This window comes from Macrobrachium rosenbergii, chromosome 4 (assembly GCF_040412425.1).
Source record: "Macrobrachium rosenbergii isolate ZJJX-2024 chromosome 4, ASM4041242v1, whole genome shotgun sequence".
In the NCBI taxonomy this organism is placed as follows: Eukaryota; Metazoa; Arthropoda; class Malacostraca; order Decapoda; family Palaemonidae; genus Macrobrachium; species Macrobrachium rosenbergii.
The window spans coordinates 6,982,501-7,004,952 of record NC_089744.1 but is presented as its reverse complement, the minus strand read 5'-3'; the positions used below and the strand labels follow the sequence as shown (position 1 = coordinate 7,004,952).

Below are 22,452 nucleotides of genomic sequence, written 5' to 3'. Positions count from 1 at the left end.
AAACACACTGGAGAGAGAGAGAGAGAGAGAGAGAGAGAGAGAGAGAGTGATTCCTTACCAGCCCTTTTGCACTTGTCATCATCGTTTATTCATAGGCTCGTGTGAGCGCCTTGATGGCCAGCCATTGGCTATTCTGCTCACGGCCTCGCCTCAGCCACAAACTTTTACGGGGGCTGGCTAAAGGCCCTTTTCACATGTCTAACCTCAGTCGGCGGAAGTGTCGTGGCTAAGGTATAGTGTCTTTGTTTAATAGTAATTCATGTTCATTATATTTCCGTATCATAATTTCAGGAATAACATTAACGTTGACAAAGTTTTTTCGATATACATTTAGTTGACAAAGTGCTTTCGACATATATTCAGTTTCAGCATGTCGTAATAGTGAACTTGGTTGATATAAACTTAATCGCTTTTTTTTTAACGTTTTTTTAAATGCTTTCCGACTATCATAAATTTCAAGAATACAAACGGGTTCCTAAGTGTTTTTGTTAGCCAAGTAATAAGGGGATTAAAGTAAGGAATAGATAATAACGGGAGGTAACGAACTAATCAACAGAAAGGACGCTTCGAAAGCGTCCTGACATCAGCTTTAAACACTAGAATTACGGGCGCTTCTAAAAGGTTTATGAGGCAATAAGGGAATAACATAAGATGGTTATGATGTGCTTACACACATACGACAATGAGCAGCCAAACGTAGCTTTTTTTTTTTTTTTTTTTTGGCCGGGAGAGCTGGGGGGGAGGACTGAAACGTCAAATAATCCGTGTTCATATGTGATATTAAACTGACGTCACTATATATTTGTTGAATTTTGTAGGCAAATGTTTTGACAGCCATTGTAAATGATCAAATGATAATGCCATGTATCTCGTTTTTCCCTTGTTGTAAAGAGGCTGGTACGAACGCGGATCTCAAAACGAGATAGACGACCAAACGAAAAAAAAAAAAAAAAGCTGATGGAGTTTTCTCCCTTGATGAAGATAAACCAGACTACTTTCCGTAATCTCTCATCTAGGAAGGCCATTTCATACAAAACAGGTCAAACTAGTTGACCCTCGAGTTCAAGGTTACCAAACAGTTTACTGACGAATTCGCTCACCGAAGCTAGAGAAAGGATAATAAGGCAGCATTATGTTACCAAGTACTTTTGGAATTTGGGATTAGGAAGGAAATATGGAGAGAATCCCCAAGAAAAGTTACAATCAACGATCTGACAAACAAAATGAGTATCTTTTATGGTACTATGAAGGATATACTTGTTATACGCTCGATATCATCGTTCGCAGATTCGACTTTTGAATTTATTTTGATGACATTAGCAAGATACTTTTCTGAATGCAATTTTGTTAGTTTGCCTACCAAAGTCACTGACTTCCTCTAAGTAACTCCACTTGCGTCCACTGCATCGGTGAATGCTGAGAGCTTATTTATTAATGTACCGTTCTTAAGTCTATCAACATGATCTATGAAAAGTTATATGAATCCCATGGGACTCCTATATACTTTCTTAAAGAACCGCTTTTAAGAAATACTCCCGTCTTGTGCTATGGAAGCACCGATTTTAATCACAAAGAGGGGAATCCGTACTTTAGAGAGATAGGGAGGAAATGAAATATTCTCTCGCAGGCCTGTTTGCTATCGTGAATAAAGCTTCAGTAGCAGAAAAAGTCTTTTCTTGGCATACCAAGCTACCACCGTTGCCAAATACGTTTGTGAAATATTCACTAAATTTTTTAACGGCCTGGAGGAAAAATATATATATATCCCTTTTTATTTATTGAAAAGTCTCGTTGTTAGTGTTAAGTGGAGGGGAACGTGGATAAGTGTGTTGTTCTCCTTGATAGATTCTTTAAAGAAGAAGAAACATATTTCTTAACGCTGGTGTCTGAGCGCTAAGGTAAGATGTAGTGACTTCCTGGAATGATGGATTGTATTGGCCAAGTAAGTAGCATATTCACCAGTTGCAGTAATTAGAGCTTGGCCGGATGCCAATTACTACTAATGAGGCTTATGTAGGTTCATAAAACTATTCCCTAACGATGCCAATATTCCACAGCAGGGCCTCAGCCTTGATGAAACATTTGAGAAGATGAACAAGTTCATGAAAGATATTTGACATTTCTCTAAAGACATCTCCTCTAAGAACATTTCTAAATGCTTAGATGAGCGTACACGCAAAGGTCTTCAGTATTGTTCTGTTTTAAACATAAAAAATAAATGAAAAACAAAATCGAAAAATGAAGGTCCCATATTTCATATTTAAAGGTGTCGAAAGTCAGTAAAGAAATGCTGGTCAAACGGATGACACTGATGATCAAGGGCCACTGTCGACATATTTACATTATTTTCCAGTTTTTCAAAACATATCAAACATTCTTAAACAACAAACAAAAAATAGAGAACTTTTCAAGTTCTAAAGCCTCGTGACAGCGATACACACAAATATTGCATTGATGCAAAACATCACGAAAAAGGAAACAATAGAAAACGGAAATAAAAAAAAAGGAAGCAGCACACTTTTCTAAACTTTAAAAAAAAGTGGGCACAAGTCCTTGCATTGTTGCATGAGCTTCGTCCCAGCAGCAATAAAGGAAATTTGGTGGTCACAACTTTTACTGGACGCTGGAGTCGGCTACAATCCCTATACTGTGGGGTTTACCTGCGGAATCTTCTATTTTTTTTTTCGGAATTGGAACAGTGTGTGTGTACTAGACCATAGCTCATGCGAGTTGACAGCTGGGGGAGTATTCATTTCCCTACGCATTTTTTGATTGTGTTTACAGTTGGTCCATCGAGGTTTGTGTCCGGCTTACGTCTATTGATTTTGGGGAATCTGTGAGTGTAGAATCGACGAATACAGATGAAAATTGCGAAAAGAATAAACACTGATTTTCGTAGCTCACGCAATTTTTTTTTATAATATGCTATCTGTTTCTTACTTAGCACGAATTTGTCTGAATATTTGTGAGTGAGCACAAGGCGTATTATATTTGATGTTCCGTTGCTTACGAATCATATCAACAATATATAATATACTGTAAAATGCTTGTGTTGAGGCCTTAACTTTTATTACTGATGTGATTATATTGGTGTGATTATATAGGTAAGGCTCTAAGCAACAAGACATTTATATATGAATATCCACTAAAACGGTGTCATAAGTTATCAACTGGTAGTTTCTTTCGGGACATAGCTTACTGGAGAAACAATTAAAGCTCCTCTTTACCTTGTGGTAGGTACTGTTAAGGATTAAGAAAGTGAGCCACGTAACTGTAATACTATTGAGCGAAAAATGGGGTATTACAAAACAATTCTTTCGTCCTAGAACTGTATTTGCAGATTTCAGGAATTTCCTTTGACTCCTGTGAAATCACGAGAATATTCTTTTATATATGAGAGGAAGGAAACCCGTAGGATGAAGCATCCAGCGAATCCTATGAATACGTGGAAGGCGGAATTATTTCACGAAAGCATCGAAAAACTTAAGCAGATCATTTTATTCCCGAAGCAATCTTGAGGTGAAATGCAGTACGTATTCCATGACATTACGTATTCTTCTTCTGACCCCCAAAACAAGGAAAATATAAAGTCAGGGAAACTTTCTCCGGGACCTATGAATATCAAGGAGGCAATCGGAAACATCTTCACGTAGAAATATTATATCATAGGCCACTGTTCCCTTCGTGCAACCAGGATTCGGTTCGGAAGCGATTTGCTTCGTTCTCGATATACCCCAGAGCTCTGTTGCAGGTCGTTGTTATAATCTCGATACACCTCACAGAATCATCATTTTCATGTACACCGCACAGAAATTTCATCAACAACAAAACTTCAAAGCATTTATGAAAGATTGTATCCTCTTTGCAATACGGACGCTTAATTTTTATATCACCTTTGTTGTTTGGCCGTTTGAACTTTTTATGAATTTTATAACTGAGGTGACTGGAGATGAACGAGGAAGTTTAGACGGGAGTAAAGATAAAACCATGAAAGATTCAGAATACGCAGATGATGTATCTTGAAACAAGAAAGTGCCACAAGATTATTTTACTTGCTTAGAAGAATGCATCATATAAACAGAAAATGTTACCTTTGTCATTTGCTGTTAAGTGTTATAAAAAAAAGAAAGGAGGTAGGGGATAGAGAAGTAGGTTTACAGTGGTATAATGATAGTAACTTGGCAGACTTAGAATGCGCATATAATGCTACTTTACTGAACAAAGCACCACAAGCTTTACTAATCTTACTCAAGAAAATACATCATACATCTATAGGGAGAGGACACAAGATAAATCAAATAAAAGCTAAAATAATGAAGACAGTTTATGTACAATGGGATGCAATAACACTAGATCTAGAAAAGATTAATGAAACTGAAACTTTAAGATATTTTGATCCAGTGATATCCAGTATAGTTTTTCATGAATTCAAATTTGGCGAAAGACCATGAAAAGCCCCTCCCCCCCCAAAAAAAAATAGCCAGAGTGACTAAGATTGGGAGATCAAATCAACTGAAATTACATACAAAATTATGTACGACAGTCTAACATTGCCATTCGGACACAGAACCTGGTACGACAGTGAAACTAAATACAAATAACTAGTCAGAATAAGGATAAAGGGGAATATTAGAAGCAAGACGGTAGAGCACAAAATGATGCTATTAGGGAAATTACAAAATTTCCATATGCAGATAAGATAACGATGAGGGGGAGATGCAGGTGCCTTGGACATGTTATTGCTACAACCTTAGCGTAAAGTTGCATGATATTATCAGATGAGCTTCTGTGGATACCAAAAGAGTTGGCAGAAAAATAGTTGCTTGGATGAAAACTACGATATATGAGGCTAGAATTGAATGGAGATTTCCGTTAGATGACGCTAGGAAAGATGCGAAAGGCGAAAGTTCACGGAGGTCTCTCTACGGAGCTGGAGGTGGTGATGATTTTTAATTATATTTTTTATATATATATATATATATATATATATATATATATATATATATATATATATATATATATATATATATATATATATACATATATATATATATATATATATATATATATATATATATATATATATATATATATATATATATATATATATATATATAATGTATGTATATACAGTATATATATGTGTGTGTATAATATGTGTGTGTGTGTGTGTGTGGTATTTCAGGTACCAAAAATTTACTGAAAAAGAAAAATTCAAAGTGAGAATTTAACACAAATTTTACCTCTCTAAAATCCAAAGATTAAAAAGTTTTACAGGCCAGAATATTTCTGCACAAATACCACTGCTTCAAAGAGACCCCCAAAATTCTACAGCTACCTTGTGTCCACCACGGTCCACAGTAAGATACTTTCACGCCTTCCCCTTGTTTAAATTTGCAAAGCACACTGCTCCCATTATAGCCACTTCTGGGTCCCATAGTTCTGAAAAGTCACAGTCTTCATATGTAATTGGAATGAAAGTGACGGGTGAATCTTTAGTTGATATTTTTCTTTTCTAAACAAAAGGTAGAACTGATGAAACGAACCGGGTTTCTTGAGTGCGTCATCATTCGATACGACAACCAAAGCTGTTGTTCCAATGCAGTTTCGTATTAGGCTTAAAAATTCAATGGCTCTTCTGGGGAAATCGCCGATTCAATAGTTAGACAGTTGCCTGTGCTTCAAGGTATAACTCTTCACTTGTTCATTCGCTGAAACTTATAATATCTTAGTGAATATAACATAAAAAAAATAACTCATTTTTTCACAGTTCAATTAATTAAACGTAAGCGAGCCGCAATTCCTATCTCAAACGTTCCTAAATTCTCCGGCTCGCCCTCGTATTAGTTCCAACCACATAGACATCCATGCGTAAAATACTTGTGATCACGAGTGCATACGCAAATACACACACATATGTGTATAGTATGCATATATGTATATATATATATATATGTATATATATATATATATATATATATATATATATATATATATATATATATATATATATATATATTTATGTATATATATATATATATATATATATATATATATATATTTATGTATGTATATGTATATGTGTATATAAATATATATATACATATATATAGATATAAATATAAATATAATATATAAATTATAAATATATAAATATATATGTATATATATAATATAAATATAAATATATATTATATATATATATACATATATATATATAGTTCTTGTTTCTGTGGTTCTATTGAAGACGAGGAATGTTTTGAAAGAACGACCAACCACCAACCGGGCCTTCCTTCCGCTTGTCTATGTCAGCAATGGTACAAACAGCATTTCCTTTCATGGCTGCTATCCTTCCTTCCCTTGCTCGCCAAAGCATATTTCGCTCGAGAGGCTGAACTCACACCAGCATCATGCTATTTTACTCAGCTTAACATGCGGAAAATAAGCTCTCCACTAAATTACCAACGCTGCTCCAGAAACTTTGTGGGGGTCCTGGGGTGGTGGGTGGTGGGCTTAGGGGTAGGGGGTCTGGTGGAGGCGGGGTTGGGGGGGGAATTAAGGCTTAGGAAGGAGCTGTGTGATGGGTTTGGGGAGGGGATGGAAGGGTTAAAGTGGGATGGTGTGTCGATTCTCTTGAAATAACATTAACATAGTCCCGTTGCATGATGAGAATCTTGGAGCCTTTTATTGCGTCGGGCAAAGAGACTCGGATAAATTCATTTGCAACAACAACAGTTGAGGCAATACTATAAATGTATACTAATGCTAACAATAACGGTATCTATATTGCTGTTGCTGTTAATCCTACTTTTCATTCCCAAACTCCCTTTCTGCATTCCTTATACATTTTTAAGACTTTAATCTATTTAGACGTTATAATTTTCATCGCTGTCAATTCTGCACCTAATGTATAATTAATGTATAAAAATTAAATAAAATAAAAGCAAAAGAAACAAAAATCTTCATGATGCTAACATTTCATTCCTGCATGCTCCATGCACGAAATGACTAAAAATAGAATAGCTCACGTAAAAAAATATATATCAGTAATATTTTGACGGGGCGTGACATTCCATCTTTCCACTCCAAAACCTATATGACCTGACCTCCAGGTTCATATGGATGAAACAAGCAAATTTAAGTAATTTAATATGCACCTGCAGAAAATATTCTATCATGTTCTCCAATCTTTGCGATATGTGTGTGTATGTCAGTGTGTAAGTATGTATGTATGTAAGTGTATATATATATATATATATACATATACACACACAGTATACATATATATATGTGTGTATATATATACATTACACATATATGTATATACACACACACACACACACACACATATATATATATATATATATATATATATATATATATATATATATATATATATATAGAGAGAGAGAGAGAGAGAGAGAGAGAGAGAGAGAGAAGAGAGAGAGAGAGAGAGAGAGAGAGAGAGAGAGAGAGAGCAAGGAGACTGTATAATCATCTGGTTATTTCGGTCTCATTTTCATGACTTAACTTTTCATTCAATCATTACTTAATGGACGAACTAACAGTAGAATGAAGTTAAACTTTATTGGTAAAAACGGTAAGTCTTATTCCATTATTCCACTATATAATGCACCATAGCTGGGGCATCGTGAAGATTTTGTAATCACTAACAAGGTCCACGTTAACAGACATGATGGCAAAAATAAACAATGCCACTCATCCATGCATTATTCTAAATATATACACATATACAAACGTACACATGATCAGTTCCAATACTGCACACTGTACCTTCCCGTAAAAAAAAAGTAATAATAAACAATAACAGGAAGTTGTTTCCATTATTACAATCTGTCACTAGTTTTTATGCGGTAAATTTGCTTTGCAATTGTCCAAGTATATTGCTGGTATTTTTTTCAATATATATGCAAATAAGAGAAACATTAAAAGTGGGAATATGGAAATGTTGCCATAGTTTTCGATTATTACATGAAATGCGCTGAGTTGAAAGCTGGACGTAATATGGACCCTATCCAATACCTGTCTGTATTGTGATGTATGGCAACTAAAGGGATACTTTTCTGTTACAGGACATTTCAGAAATATAAACTACGTATTCATTTATGTAATTATCTCTTTCAGTTGCTTTTTTTTTATAATAATTTTCTCTCATTGCTTTTGCTCATATTTTCGACAGTAATAACCACAGAATAAAAATTCTAATGCGATATTATCGGTAGTTTATAATATTCCATCGATAACCATAAATTTAACATTAAAATTACCTCTTTTATGAATTAACCGTTAATTGATAATGAACACTGAACTATATTCGTAAACTCAAAGCACAAACGCATGTTTTATCAGTGTTCATAAATATGCCAAAAATGGCAGTATCCTTTTTAAAAATTTTTTTATCCCAAAGAATAGACTAAACTAGGTTTGGGCCGCATTGCCCCAGAGGCCTCCTAACTTCGTATTAATTTGCAACAAAATGGATGAGTATTTACAATCCTGGAAAAATTTTTATCAATAACCGTATCGCCAGAAACCACCAAACATTTTGGTTTCCATAAAACAGGAAATAATTTCCCAATATTTACAATGGAGAAGCGAGGAATATTCGAGATAATTTTATATATCTATGCATGCGAGTCAATATATATGCAAAAATGTCTTTTATGTTGACGCTGGGGAGCAAATCAGAGCTTTTAAAAAGCTACGATGATTTTCCATTTGAATAGGCAAACGCCCATCTCTATTAAAATCCTTTGTTCAAAAGACTAAATGGATGCTGCGCCTTTTTTTCCGATTTTCCCGGAACTCAGACCAAAATTCAAGTAAATAAAGTCCAAATGAAATGCCAGCATTCATTGTGAAGTCTACTGGACTTTTAGTGTTCTTGGGTGACGGTGTTAAACCGTTAATTTATGCTTTTGAAGTGCAAAGCATTATTTGGCTGTCATTCAGTTTTACTTTATTTGCTGTTATTGTTCTCGCCTTTATTTTTTCATCCATCCCGATTTCTTATTCGGCGTTATTTCCATTTTGCCCTTAATGAAACGTAATGATTTTCAGGTTAAACTGTGATGTTTTTCGTCTTCGTTCTTCTCCTTTAATATCAAGTATTTTCTCCTTATCTGTTTTATGTCATTAAAGAGCAAGGAAGTGACCAATATGACTTTATATCAAATTCTTATTCTAAACAACCTCGTACAAAGAAACTTCCACAACTAAACGGGGAGTAAAATTAATAGCGTTCCATTAAGGACAAAGTTTGACCCTTAGGTACTAAAATTGACTTTCACGTTTCTGCATACTTTTCATGACCCCACCTTACGTGTTATTCTTTATTTTCCTGCTTACACAAATTAGAGGTATTTTTATGGACCACCACAGCTCAAAATTACTTCGATTTTGAGTGGTGATCCAATGTTCAGTTTTGGGTGATGACTGTTCGTTCATTAAGAGAAATTATAACTTTTAAATATTCTCCTTAGGTCGGACGCGATCATCTACACTAAGCAGATATATATAACTTTCAAATTTATGTTGAGGGTTAAAGCCAGCTTTCTTACCATTAGATTACAGCTCTCATTTATATTGTCTGCCACAAGATGCTTCTCTCTCAGTCTCTCTCGTTTCTACAGATACTGTTTCAGCTCTTGTTCTCTTGAGCCGAAAACATGAATTTTCCCCTCCCTTCAGGCGGCCTCTTAACATGCAAAGGGTCACCTCTTCCTATACTTATGCTAAGAACAATAAGTTCATTATCGGATTGCAGGATTCAGTGGCTCTTTCTCGCCTTCTTCTGCCATTTTTCAGAATTAATTTATTTCTTCTGCCTCTGATGGCCCTTGTAGCCTTGAGACAAGCCTATCTGTTCCTCGGTGGTTAGGTCTAATGCCCCTTCCTTTTTTTTTTTTAATTTATTTAGGTATATTCATTTATTTATTTTTTGTTCTGGCCTGAACGTAAAAAAAGCTATAGTAAGTCAGTCGTCCCAAAGACGTTTACTCAAAGGAAATTTATTTTTTTGGTGCATCTTTATTCTTTCCATAAGAGATGGGGAAAAGTCCTTACGAACAATTGTTTTCAGAATATAAGGAGGAAAACTTAATCTTTTTCAGTTAGAGGTATCACTGATGTAATATGCTGTAAGTTAAATGCACGGTACATGTTTTGAATTTAATTATTTACGTGTAAAAGTAATATAAAACATATAGATAATGTAAGTTGAACAGGACAGACTATTAGTAGAGACATTTGAAAATTATGAAATCTCCTCTGAGTGTAAATCTGAAATAATTTTGAAATGGAAATCAGCATTCGTTTCGTGAAGGCAGTATCTCATTAAACGAATTAGATTACACTCAGTCTATAATAAACATCATTTTAACATATAAAACCCTATGACGAATAGACCGATAAGAGAAAGTAACTTTCCTTAGCCTAAACAAAAGACAATCTTGCTAAGTCTCCCGGCAGTCAAATACCGAAGTATCATCTTTAAAACTATATTTTAGACGCATTCTCTCTCTCTCTCTCTCTCTCTCTCTCTCTCTCTCTCTCTCTCTCTCTCTCTCTCTCTCTCTCCAAGGACAGACTTGGACTGTTCTTATGCTCTCCTAACTTGTCCACAACTGCGACTTTTCTTTAGAGGAGGCGTATGGGGTTGACCGTTAGTCTTGTTAAGAGCGTCTCACACAAGTTAGCAGCGGTACGGGTTAGCAAGGGAGACATTCGGGTTGTACTGTGTGTCTTTCCTAAAACAGTAAGGAGGAAGAAGTTCCAACATGTGTGTTGCAGTAAGGCTGTGAAACCAGGAATTTCACGAAATCCCTGAAATTTTCAGGGAATTCGTGAAATCACCAATTCACTTGAACATTTGATTCCCGGGGGGCTAGTACTAAAACGGCGAAACAGTAATTCATCTACACAGATTTGCCTTGTTTAGTACTAGCCCTCTGGGATCAAATGTGACCAAATGCACTTAGGGAAATTTGATCCCCGAGGGCTAGTACTAAACATGGCGAAACAGTGATTCTTCTACACAGTTTTGCCTTGTTTAGTACTAGCCCCTTGGGGATCAAATATGACCAAATTTGCTTAAGGACATTTGATCCCCGAAGGGCTAGTACTAAACACGGCGAAACAGTGATTTATCTACACAATTTGGCCTTGTTTAGTACTAGCCCCTCAGAGATCAAATGTGACCAAATTCACTTAGAGACATTTGATCCCCGAGTGGCTAGTACCAAACACAGTGAAACAGTGATTCATCTACACAGTTTTGCCTTGTTTAGTACTACCCCTCTGGGATCAAATATGACCAAATTCACTTAGGGACATTTGATCCCCGAGGAGCTAGTACTAAACACGGCAAAACAGTGACTCATCTACACACTTTTGTCTTGTTTAGTACTAGCCCTCTGGGATCAAATGTGACCAAATGCACTTAGGGACATTTGATCCCCGAGGGGCTAGTATTAAACACGGCAAAACAGTGATTCATCTACACAATTTGGCCTTGTTTAGTACTAGCCCTCTGGGATCAAATGTGACCAAATGCACTTAGTGACATTTGACCCTGAGGGATTAGTACTAAACACAGTGAAACAGTGATTCATCTACACAGTTTTGTCTTGTTTAGTACTAGCCCCTCTGGGATCAAATATGACCAAATTCACTTAGGGACATTTGGTCCCAAGTGGCTAGTACTAAACATGGTGAAACAGTGTTTCATCTACACAGTTTTGTCTTGTTTGTACTAGCGCCTCAGGGATCAAATGTGATCAAATTCACTTAGGGACATTTGATCCCCAAGTGGCTAGTACTAAACAAGGCAAAACAGTGTTGATGAATCATTGTTTCACTGTGTTTATTTCACAAATGTTCCTAAATGGTGATTTCACGAATTCCTGAAAAATTTCAGGGACTACATGAAATCCTTGTTTCACAACCTTACTGTAATAGACACGTATATATACATTATATACGTATAATTATACATTATACATGTATAAATACATACATAATGTATAATGTATATATATATATATATATATAAGATATAAATATGATATACATATAAATACAGTGAAATTTTCAGGGAATTCGTGAAATCACCAATTTCACTTAGAAACATTTGAAATTTTCAGGGCTAGTATTAAACACAGTGAAATCATAATATCACTTAGGAACATTTGATTCCCGAGGGGCTAGTATTAAACACATATATATATATATATATATATATATATATATATATATATATATATATATATATATATATATATATATATATATATATATGTGTATATATATATATGTATATGTATATATCTATATACAGAGATGAGAGAGAGAGAGAGAGAGAGAGAGAGAGAGAGAGAGAGAGAGAGAGATCCATGAAACACAATGGTCAGAGTTTCACTGCTGGTGTTGATTTTCCGTAGAAACACGGAATAATATGAACAATACACAGTACGCAGTAATTTCTCATAAACATACCAGATGCCTTTCGTTAGCAGCCGTATGGGACACCTCATGGGAAGCATAGCGCTTCTTTCCATTGCCATTAAAGCTTTGGCCCAAGCCATTAACGACCGGAGATGGTCGGTGTACTTGCAGGTCCCAGGGCCTCGTTGCTTGTTTGAAATTTCTCCTTTTTCTTCCCCTCGTCCCTTCCCTTGTCCTTTCTTCCCGTTTGACTCTCACTTTTTAACTAAAACAAGCGGAGATGATATACGGGAGAGCCTGTGTTCTGAGGGATAGGTAGGAAATTTACGGTAATTCTCCAGCCACTCTTACTGTTTAATTAAAATTAATATTATCAGTAGAGCTAAGATGATTAGAAAGGAGGGTAAATAACATAAGAAAAGACCAAATAAAATCGGGAAAAATCAATTAAGTATCGGGTAGTATTACGCAAGCTGGTTGTAAAAAAAAAATTAATATTTCCTGTGAGTGCAATATTCGTAAAAATTATGAATGGATAGTTATCCTTTATTGCAAATTCTAACTCATTATCATAGCGTTTCCTTTGTGTCAAGGGAATCAGATTAGTCTTTAGAGTTGAGAACGATCATGTACGCTGAATAAACTTGAGCTTTGAACTTTGTTTACAGAACCAAAGTTCAAAGGTGATTAACCAGGATTTGTCTGCAAGTAGTAATCCTGATCAGCGAATGATTGTAACATTGTAATATCGTGTATATGTGCGTGTTTATACGTATGTATGTATACGCACATACAGTTTTTATATCACGTGTTCTTAAGTTAGCGATTTCATACAAATCTTCCCGAGTTCTAAATATAATACAAAATAAAATATCTCCCAAAGTAAAGTTTATGTTTCTGCCCCTTATGCAGTTACTAGGTCTTATTAATTCAACCTGTTAAAATTATGTGTTCTAGATATTATCGAGAGATATTAATATATACTGCTACTTTTATTTTACATGAAACCGTGGTTCCCATTTCAGACTGATAAAAAAGAAAGTGATTCAAATTAAATCATATTAATTGCAGGTAGTTTCTATGCCTATAAATTTGTATGCTGGACACTATCAAAAACCCAAGATATACTAAAACTTTTTTTATTGAACAGCTGATATTGGGTACGAAGGAGGTTCACATGCGTGGAGAGGAGAACGAGATGCAGCCTTCAGGTATGTTGACCGAGTCCGTGATGTAAGCAGACAGTGATATAACTTCCATGTGTCAACATCTCTAAATCCGCAAGGCATCGTCTGTTTCTCTAATGTATGGGGAATGCTGCTTTTGCCAGCTGCTGACAACAAGCAGTTGGCGCTGCACGGCTTCGCCTTTCGTAATTGTGATACTGATGAAGATCAACTGAGTAAATAGGCGTCGCTCAGGAGACATGAAGCGTTATCACTCGTGTACAAGATGAAAATGTATATAATTTATATATATATATATATATATATATATATATATATATATATATATATATATATATATATATATATATATATATATATATATATTATATATATGTATATATACATATATATATATATATATATATATATATATATATATATATATATATATATATATATATATATATATATATATATATATATATATATATATATATATATATATATATATATATATATATATATATATATATATATATATATATATATATATATATATATATATATATATATCCCATTACCTTTCAACGTTGTTGTGCTCGACTACATTATCAATAAACAACAGTTCCCTTTGACATTTTCGTGACCTGTACTCTTAATTCACAAAGCTCATCAAGGTATAATAGGCTGAATGTCACAGTTATATTTGTTAGCCTGTAGACAATACACTCGTGACCCTGAAATCCGCATTTTTATTACGACGAACAAAGCCCGTGTGTGACATTTGTTCTTTTCATAAAGTTAATTTTTATAGACTTAAGACCGTGGTATTTTTTCTTTTTCCTTGAACGTTACGTGTATAAGAAACTGAATAAAATTTGTGATTTCATGTATTATTTTTAATATTAATTCTTGAATTCGTATCAAAGTCGTCCCAGATTTTAGAGCTGAGTCAATAGAAGAGTATTAGAAAAATAACGAAAAATGTCATGTTAATTATCACCCCATTAAGAATTAATTTAATATGTTGACAGTGGAGTAATTATACAACTCTTGAATATACAAATTGCGATTTATATATATACACACACACATAAATGCATACATATAATCATATATACCGGGTGTTTCGAAATTAGAGTCCCCCCCTCCACAGAACAAATGGAAAGTTATGAAGTTTTCTGCTATAACCTATCTCCAAGTACATTATTTTAAGTTTCTATTAAGCTATTTTTCATTTTACATTTCTTGTATTTTCAGACTGAGTGACGGAATTCGACACAGCCTTGGCTAACGACTCGGAGGAAATCAGATGGATTGACCGAATCCGGGCTATAACCTTCAGAGAGGCCAGGGATGCTGGCGCATCCTTCATTTCACGTTCCTGGATAGCTAAATACATTAGAAGAGATGAATCCTTTGCTAAAAGAAACTGGAACAAAAATCCATATGACTGTCATCGGGAAAAGAGTGAGAATCTTGGAAGGCCTGAAGTCCTTTCTCAGGAGCCAAAAGACATCACAGGTGAGGTAGTGGGTAGACCAAGAAAGTGTTTACGTAAATTGGCGCTTGAACTAAAAAAAAGGGGGGAAAGAAGAGAAGTTATAGTGCTATATATTGTGAGTTGAAAAAATCTGGTATCAAGCCATTTCATGTTATTAGCAAGCCCAACATCACTCAGCAATAGAGAGAAGACCGTGCATGGTTTTGTCGTTCATTTCTTAAAGATTGGGATGAAGCTGACTTTCTCCATGTTGCTGCATCAGATGAATTCTTCATTTACATAGTCAGGAAGCCAAATCATAAAAATGACATCATTTGGGTTGCAAAGTTGGATGATATCAGCAATGATGTGTGCTATCGCCAAGTTGTGAAATTTCCTGAATGTTTGGGAATTTTTCTCTGTTTCACAGCCAAATGGTTAATGTGGATCATCAAAGAAAAAGGACAGTCATGGAATGGCGAATACTTCAGAGAAACTGTGCTTACTGGTGGAATATTTCCTTTCCTCAAAGATCCTGAAAATGTGTTATCTGTTGAAGAAGTCACATTTTTGCATGATAAGGCACCATGTTTCAAGGCTCTTCAGACACAGGAGCTGCTTCAAAACAGTGGTATCGATTTCTTCTCGTCAAGTGAATTTCCAGGTAGCTCCCCTGACCTTAATGTGTGTGAAAACATTGGTAGTATCTTAAAGGATCGTGTTGAAACACACACAGTGAACTATGATGGTATACCAAGCCTCGACAACCTGCGAAGAGAGGTGACGAAAGTGCTCAGGAAAATGGAGTTTGAGTCTCAGCTTATTTGCAATTTGCTGAAATCATACCCCTCAAGAATGCAGGCTGTGGTACAGGCAGATGGAGGCCACACAAAATATTAAATAATCAGAGAGAAACTTAAATAAATACCTGTTCCGAATTATCATTGTTTTTGTCCATATCAATTTTAGTTTATACTGTAGAGGGGGGGCCTCTAATTTCACTGAAACACCCTGTATATATGTATATATATATATATATATATATATATATATATATATATATATATATATATATATATATATATATATATATGGCAATAACACATGGGAATATGTCTCTGCATAAATAAATTTCTGACTCACATCAGGACCGAACTCCAGTTTTTCATGTGAGATTCCAGGGTATTAGCAATTCTTCTGCACAGGCTCCAACTTGGGTTACAACTTCTTTTATGACCTGACCGGACAAATTGCTAAAATCCTAGATTATCACGATAGAGACGGGGTTCGGTATTGATGTGAGTTAGAAATTTATGTCTATGAATGACGTTCCTATGTGTTCATTTCCTTCAAATCTCACGGTGAAAGGAAAAATCGAATGAAATGTTAGCAATTCGCCTGCTGCCGGGCCGGGAAGTTGAGTAAAATTCTTTGGTATGTTCGGTGCTAGGAGCCTGTCGGGGAAAAACCTTAGGTACGCAGCACTTGGGTTCTAACTTCTTCTTTGACACGACTGGACGAATTGCTAAAACCCTAGACTCTCACTCAAAAGTCTGGGGTTCTGTCACGATGTGATTCAGAAATTATACATACACACACACAGACGTATATATATATATAGATATATATATATATATATATATATATATATATATATATATATATATATATATATATATATATATATATATATATATATATATCTGTACGTTAGGTGAAGGATCATTCCATTATTCCTTTTCAAGGTACTCTATTGTTGCTATGACGTTTCAGGACTAAAGTCCCATTTTCAAGCTATAAAAATAGAAGTTAAAAGTTAAAATAAAAACTCGGACTAAAATTATTTATTGCTAAATAATATTAGTAGCTTGGAAAATCATAGACAGACATTCTATTTTGTAATTTATTTTATGAATAAATAATTTTATGTATAAATCTTGTTATCTAGGATGATAGATCAGATAATGATAATAGATTTTAGCAATAAATCATTTTGTATAGGATGATATAGAACAGATTATGATACTAGATTTTAGCAATAAATAATTTTATGTAAAGATGAAAAAGAGTAGATAATTAGGCTAGATTTTAGCAATAAATAATTCTTATAGGTTTATATGGAGCAGATATTGATAGTAGATTTTTTAATAAATAATTTTATGTAGGATGAAAAAGAGTGGATAATTATGCTAGATTTTAGCAATAAGTAATTTTTCACAGGTTTATATAGAGCAGATAATGATACTAGAGTTTAGCAATTAATTGTTTCATGTAGGATGAGATATAGTAAATAATGACACTAGATTTAGCCATAAATCATTTCATGTAGGCTCATAAAGAGCAGATAATGATATTAGATTTTAGCAATAAGTCATTTTACATAGCATGATAGAGTAGATAATGATGCTATATTTTAACAGTAAACAGTTTTATGTAGGATAATAAAGGGCAGATCATTACGCTAAATTTCAGCAACAGATAATTTTAAGTAGGATGATATAGACCAGATAATGATACTAGATTTTAGCAATAAACCATTTTATGTAGGATGATATAGACCAGATAATGATACTAGATTTCAGTAATAGATAATTTTATGTAGGATGATATAGACCAGATAATGATACTAGATTTTAGCAATAAGCCATTTTATGCAGGATGATATAGACCAGATAATGATACTAGATTTTAGCAAAAAAAAATTTATGTAGGATGATATAGACCAGATAATGATACTAGATTTTAGCAAAAAAAATTTTATGTAGGATGATATATAGACCAAATATTGATACTAGATTTAAGCAATAGATAATTTTAGCAATAGATAATTTTATGTAGGATGATATAGACCAGATAATGATACTAGATTTTAGCAATAGATAATTTTATGTAGGATGATATAGACCAGATAATGATACTAGATTTTAGCAATAAGCCATTTTATGTAGGATGATATAGGCCAGATAATGATACTAGATTTTAGCAATAGATAATTTTATGTAGGATGATATAGACCAGATAATGATACTAGATTTTAGCAATAAACCATTTTCTGTAGGATGATATAGACCAGATAATGATGCTAGATTTTAGCAAAAAAACATTTTATGTAGGATGATATAGACAAATAATGAAACTAGATTTTAGCAATAAGCCATTTTATGTAGGATGATACAGAGCAGACAATGATAACAGATTTTAGCAATGAGCCATTTTATGCAGGATGATATAGACCAGATAATGATACTAGATTTAATAATAGATAATTTTATGTAGGATGAAATAGAGAGATAATGATACTAGATTTTAGCAACAAGCCATTTTATGTAGGATGATATAGATCAGATAATGATACTAGATTTTAGCAGTAAATCATTTATACTAGGATGCTAAAAAGCAGATAATGATGCTAGATTTCAGCAATAAACCACTTTATGTAGGATGACATAGACCAGACAATGATACTAGATTTTAGCAATGAATCATCTATACTACGATGATATAGCGCAGGTAATGATACTTTCACAGTTCGAATTGAACGCATTTCAGCCGAAAAAAAAAAACCCGTTGACGGAATGTGCTAAACATTAATTCTAATGGGAAACTCCAGCCGTAAAGCCAGGAAAGTTATGGGCGCACTGGGTTTCCCTTTTTAATCAGCGCTGTTTCGCCAGTTAGTTTAATGACCTCATTTGTCAAAAGGTTCGTTTGGCCTGTTTTTCTTCTTTTCCTCCAATCTTTTTTTTTTTTTTTTTGCCCCAACGACTAATGTTTGCGTTTTTATCTTCTCGCTGATGTGCGTCTTAGTCATTCGATTTTTACCGTTTCTTTCGACAAACGAAAAGGTAGGTTCTCCGTTTTACTCTACATATTGTTATATAATGTAAGTTTCATATTGATATTAGGATCATTTTTATAGTTCTGTATTCATTTTGTTCATTGTCCGTTATATTGGTCTGCATCTTCTATCGATTTCCTTGTGCGAATATAACTTTCGGTACTCTACAATTACTGTATATCTATTATAATAAGTGCCACCGACAATAATAGTACCTAAGTACTTTGCTTCCTGTTGCCAGTGGTCTTTGGCTGATAGTCAAGACAATGAAAAATACAATTAGTCAATTTTTTCCTCTCTACTTCTGTTTCGATTCACGCACGACCTTCCTCCATCCGGTTGAAAACTTCCACGGGAAATTACATGTAATTTCAGAGCGTTGCGGAAAAGTTTAGAGTCATTGTGACTGGTGACGTTTTCGTTCTAATTTTCACGTAAAGTGCGATCTTGTCAGCATGGCGTGGGCAGCAGTTTAAAGCTTCTCAGTTAGCTCTTATTAGTTATTATAATAATGCACAAATGAATTGTAAATTAACTAATCAAATAATTATCCGACTAGGTATTAGTAAATGACTGATCAATTGTAATAATGTATCGGTTGATTTAAGAGTGCATAAATGAGGTACACATTATTTATTAAAATGATTATTTGTTTAGGTATTAATAAATGAAGGCGATAAAGTACTATATATCATATGCACATGAATGATAATTACAAGCACTGCCCTTCATTTTCTGAGTGCCATTCGCCTCCGAAATCCACCTAGATTCCTTTCCGGGAAAGCATTTCATGACCAGCGGAGGGAATGTTTTAATGCACTTAATCCACACAGTGAAAGGTCATTTTACTGGAAATGAAAAGACGGTTCACTTGCGTAGTCAAGGGATGGGGATTGGGAAGCCCAGGCGGTGGGGGGGGGTCATAATTTGCAAAATTATTTATTTTAAAATATTACGCCTAAGGGACATTAGTCATGGTTTTCAAAACCTACATACAAAAACATTTACAATATAGTCTAATTACGTGTTCCTCCTTTGCATACCGATGCCTTATCACTGTAGCTATTGTCCATTTCCTCGTGGCAGCTATGTTTTACATTTGTGTTCATATAACATCAGTAGATCATCATAAAGCCCATAAATTATTCCATTTTCACGTTTCTTCTCCTGCACAATACAATGACAAATTCTGTTTCGTCAATTATATTTTGTCTTATCTCGATCTGGACAATACACCGAAGGCGGTTTTTTTTATGAGCACATTTTCATAAATTACTAATTCTAAAAACTGGCCGAACTACTGCTTAACGATCTGAATATGTGTCTGTGTTTACTTCTAAAAATAACACTCATCTTTGACGGACTCCGTAAAAACACTCTATCTTTAAATCAACTGCATCTCTTCTTCATCACTTATTAGATAATGATGGAAAACTTGCACACAACTTTTAAAAATTGTGTAAGAAAAAGGTAACTTCATGGGGCGTTGAGTACTTAAGTCTTCGGCTGATGTTCTTTTCCTCGACACTTGTCAGCCTAAGCAGCTTATTACCAAAAATGCTTTTTCTTTGACGGATGTTACAAAGATTCTGTATAATTCTGACGTTTGAGGTGGAAAATATTCAGATGAATATTTCTCTTATTTTTAAAAAGAAAATCTGGCGTCTTTTACCCAAATTCTGCAAACTTCATCGTTTTTGTTTGCTGAATAGTGGCTTTCCAAAGAAGCGGAAATTGTGAAGACGCTGCCTGGCTGTTAAACAACAGCGTAATAGTTGATTAAATTAGTTAAAGGTGGAGAACTTATCTTTAATAACGTTAATTCTTTGTACTAACAGTAGGCCTACTAACATGATTTTCTCCTATCGCCTTGCAACAGCTTCTGACTAGCTGCATATAGCACATCTGTGACAATGGACAATGTACCAGTCATTACCATGATATCATCGTAAAAATTGCCAACTAACATAGAAGCATCTGCAAATAATCCTCTTCGTGAATAAAGTCAAAATATAAAAAAAAAACGAAATACGTTTTAGTAATTAAATATCTGACTGCGTTTCTCCACTTCAAAATTTTAAATCTACCAGCAACGTCAATCTACAATCTAGACATTTTCAGTTTGCCAGGATATTACAGCGTTAATTACCACAGACTTCAGTACCTGAGAATTTTATCTACTTGAGTTTTTACAGCTGTCAAAATAATCAAGTATCAAAAGTTTAAAGCATCTTAAGAATTTCTGTGTAAATGCATTTTGTATTTTGAAGAAATTCATCCCACCTCTAATTTCCTAAACTTTCCAAGGCAGCTGATGATTTTGGCCACTGAAATCCTGCCGCATTTTGGAAGGGAAAGGCTTTGTTTTACTTTTTGCCAATAGCATTCTTCATCATTCAGTGTGTTCACCGAAGGTAATACTCTTGAACGTGGCTGCAATCATGTCCTGCAATATTGCGTCAGTCGCCTCTCTTCCTCTGTCAATTACTGGAGCGCTAAGTCTGGCGGATTTGCTTTTCATTTCCGCTCTCTCTAGAAACAGGACTCAGTCTGGAGTGGATGAGAGACCTGCTTTATCAGCAGACCGACGCACAGACACAGAAAGGAAGACTGGAAGAGCAGTAGAGATAACTTACTTTTTTTATTTTAACCGGAAATTCGAGTTTTTATCTTTTAGTGGACTGGGGACTTAAGCTCTGCCATATACTGACATATTTTTCTTATATAATAAATATCTAAGTTGTGATGGACAAACAAGGAGATAAACAATGACAGGCTCAAAAGAACTCTAGATTTGCCTTTTTCATGCACGCATATAGTGAATATCACGAATTAACAATCAAATATACTTTCCTCCTAAAACAACAGTAGATTTAAATTATTTTCAAAGTACACTAATGCCTTGCACACACACACACATACACACACACACACACACGCATAATTCTCGCGTTCGGCAGTTCAAGCCCTTGAGACAACGAACCACTTATTAATCATAATTCCCCTTCGGTACACACACACACACACACACACACACACACATATATATATATATATATATATATATATATATATATATATATATATATATATATATATATATATATATATGTAATTCTAATAGCCACAATGCTCTCTTATCTTCTCGAATTCTTCTGCATTTTTTGGGATATGCTTGTAACTACAAACCCGTGAGATCCAAATGCAAGAAATATATATATTTATATTTATAATATATATATATATATATATATATATATATATATATATATATATATATATATATAATTTATATATATATGCATATACCTGTATCATTTCCGAGGTAGAACGAATTGGATCTTAAACGACATTTGCAGCTTAATGCATATATATATATATATATATATATATATATATATATATATATATATATATATATATATATATATATATATATGTGTGTGTGTGTGTGTGTGTGTGTGTGTGTGTGTGTACATATATATCCTGTTCTACTG

At 34.2% G+C, this 22,452-nt stretch overlaps 1 long non-coding RNA gene across 1 annotated transcript in view; it reads right to left on the bottom strand.

Annotated features, from left to right (window-relative positions):
• LOC136838294 (uncharacterized) overlaps nucleotides 1-22,452 on the bottom strand; it is a 252,169-nt gene that overhangs the window by 193,853 nt on the left and 35,864 nt on the right. The window lies entirely within an intron of this gene.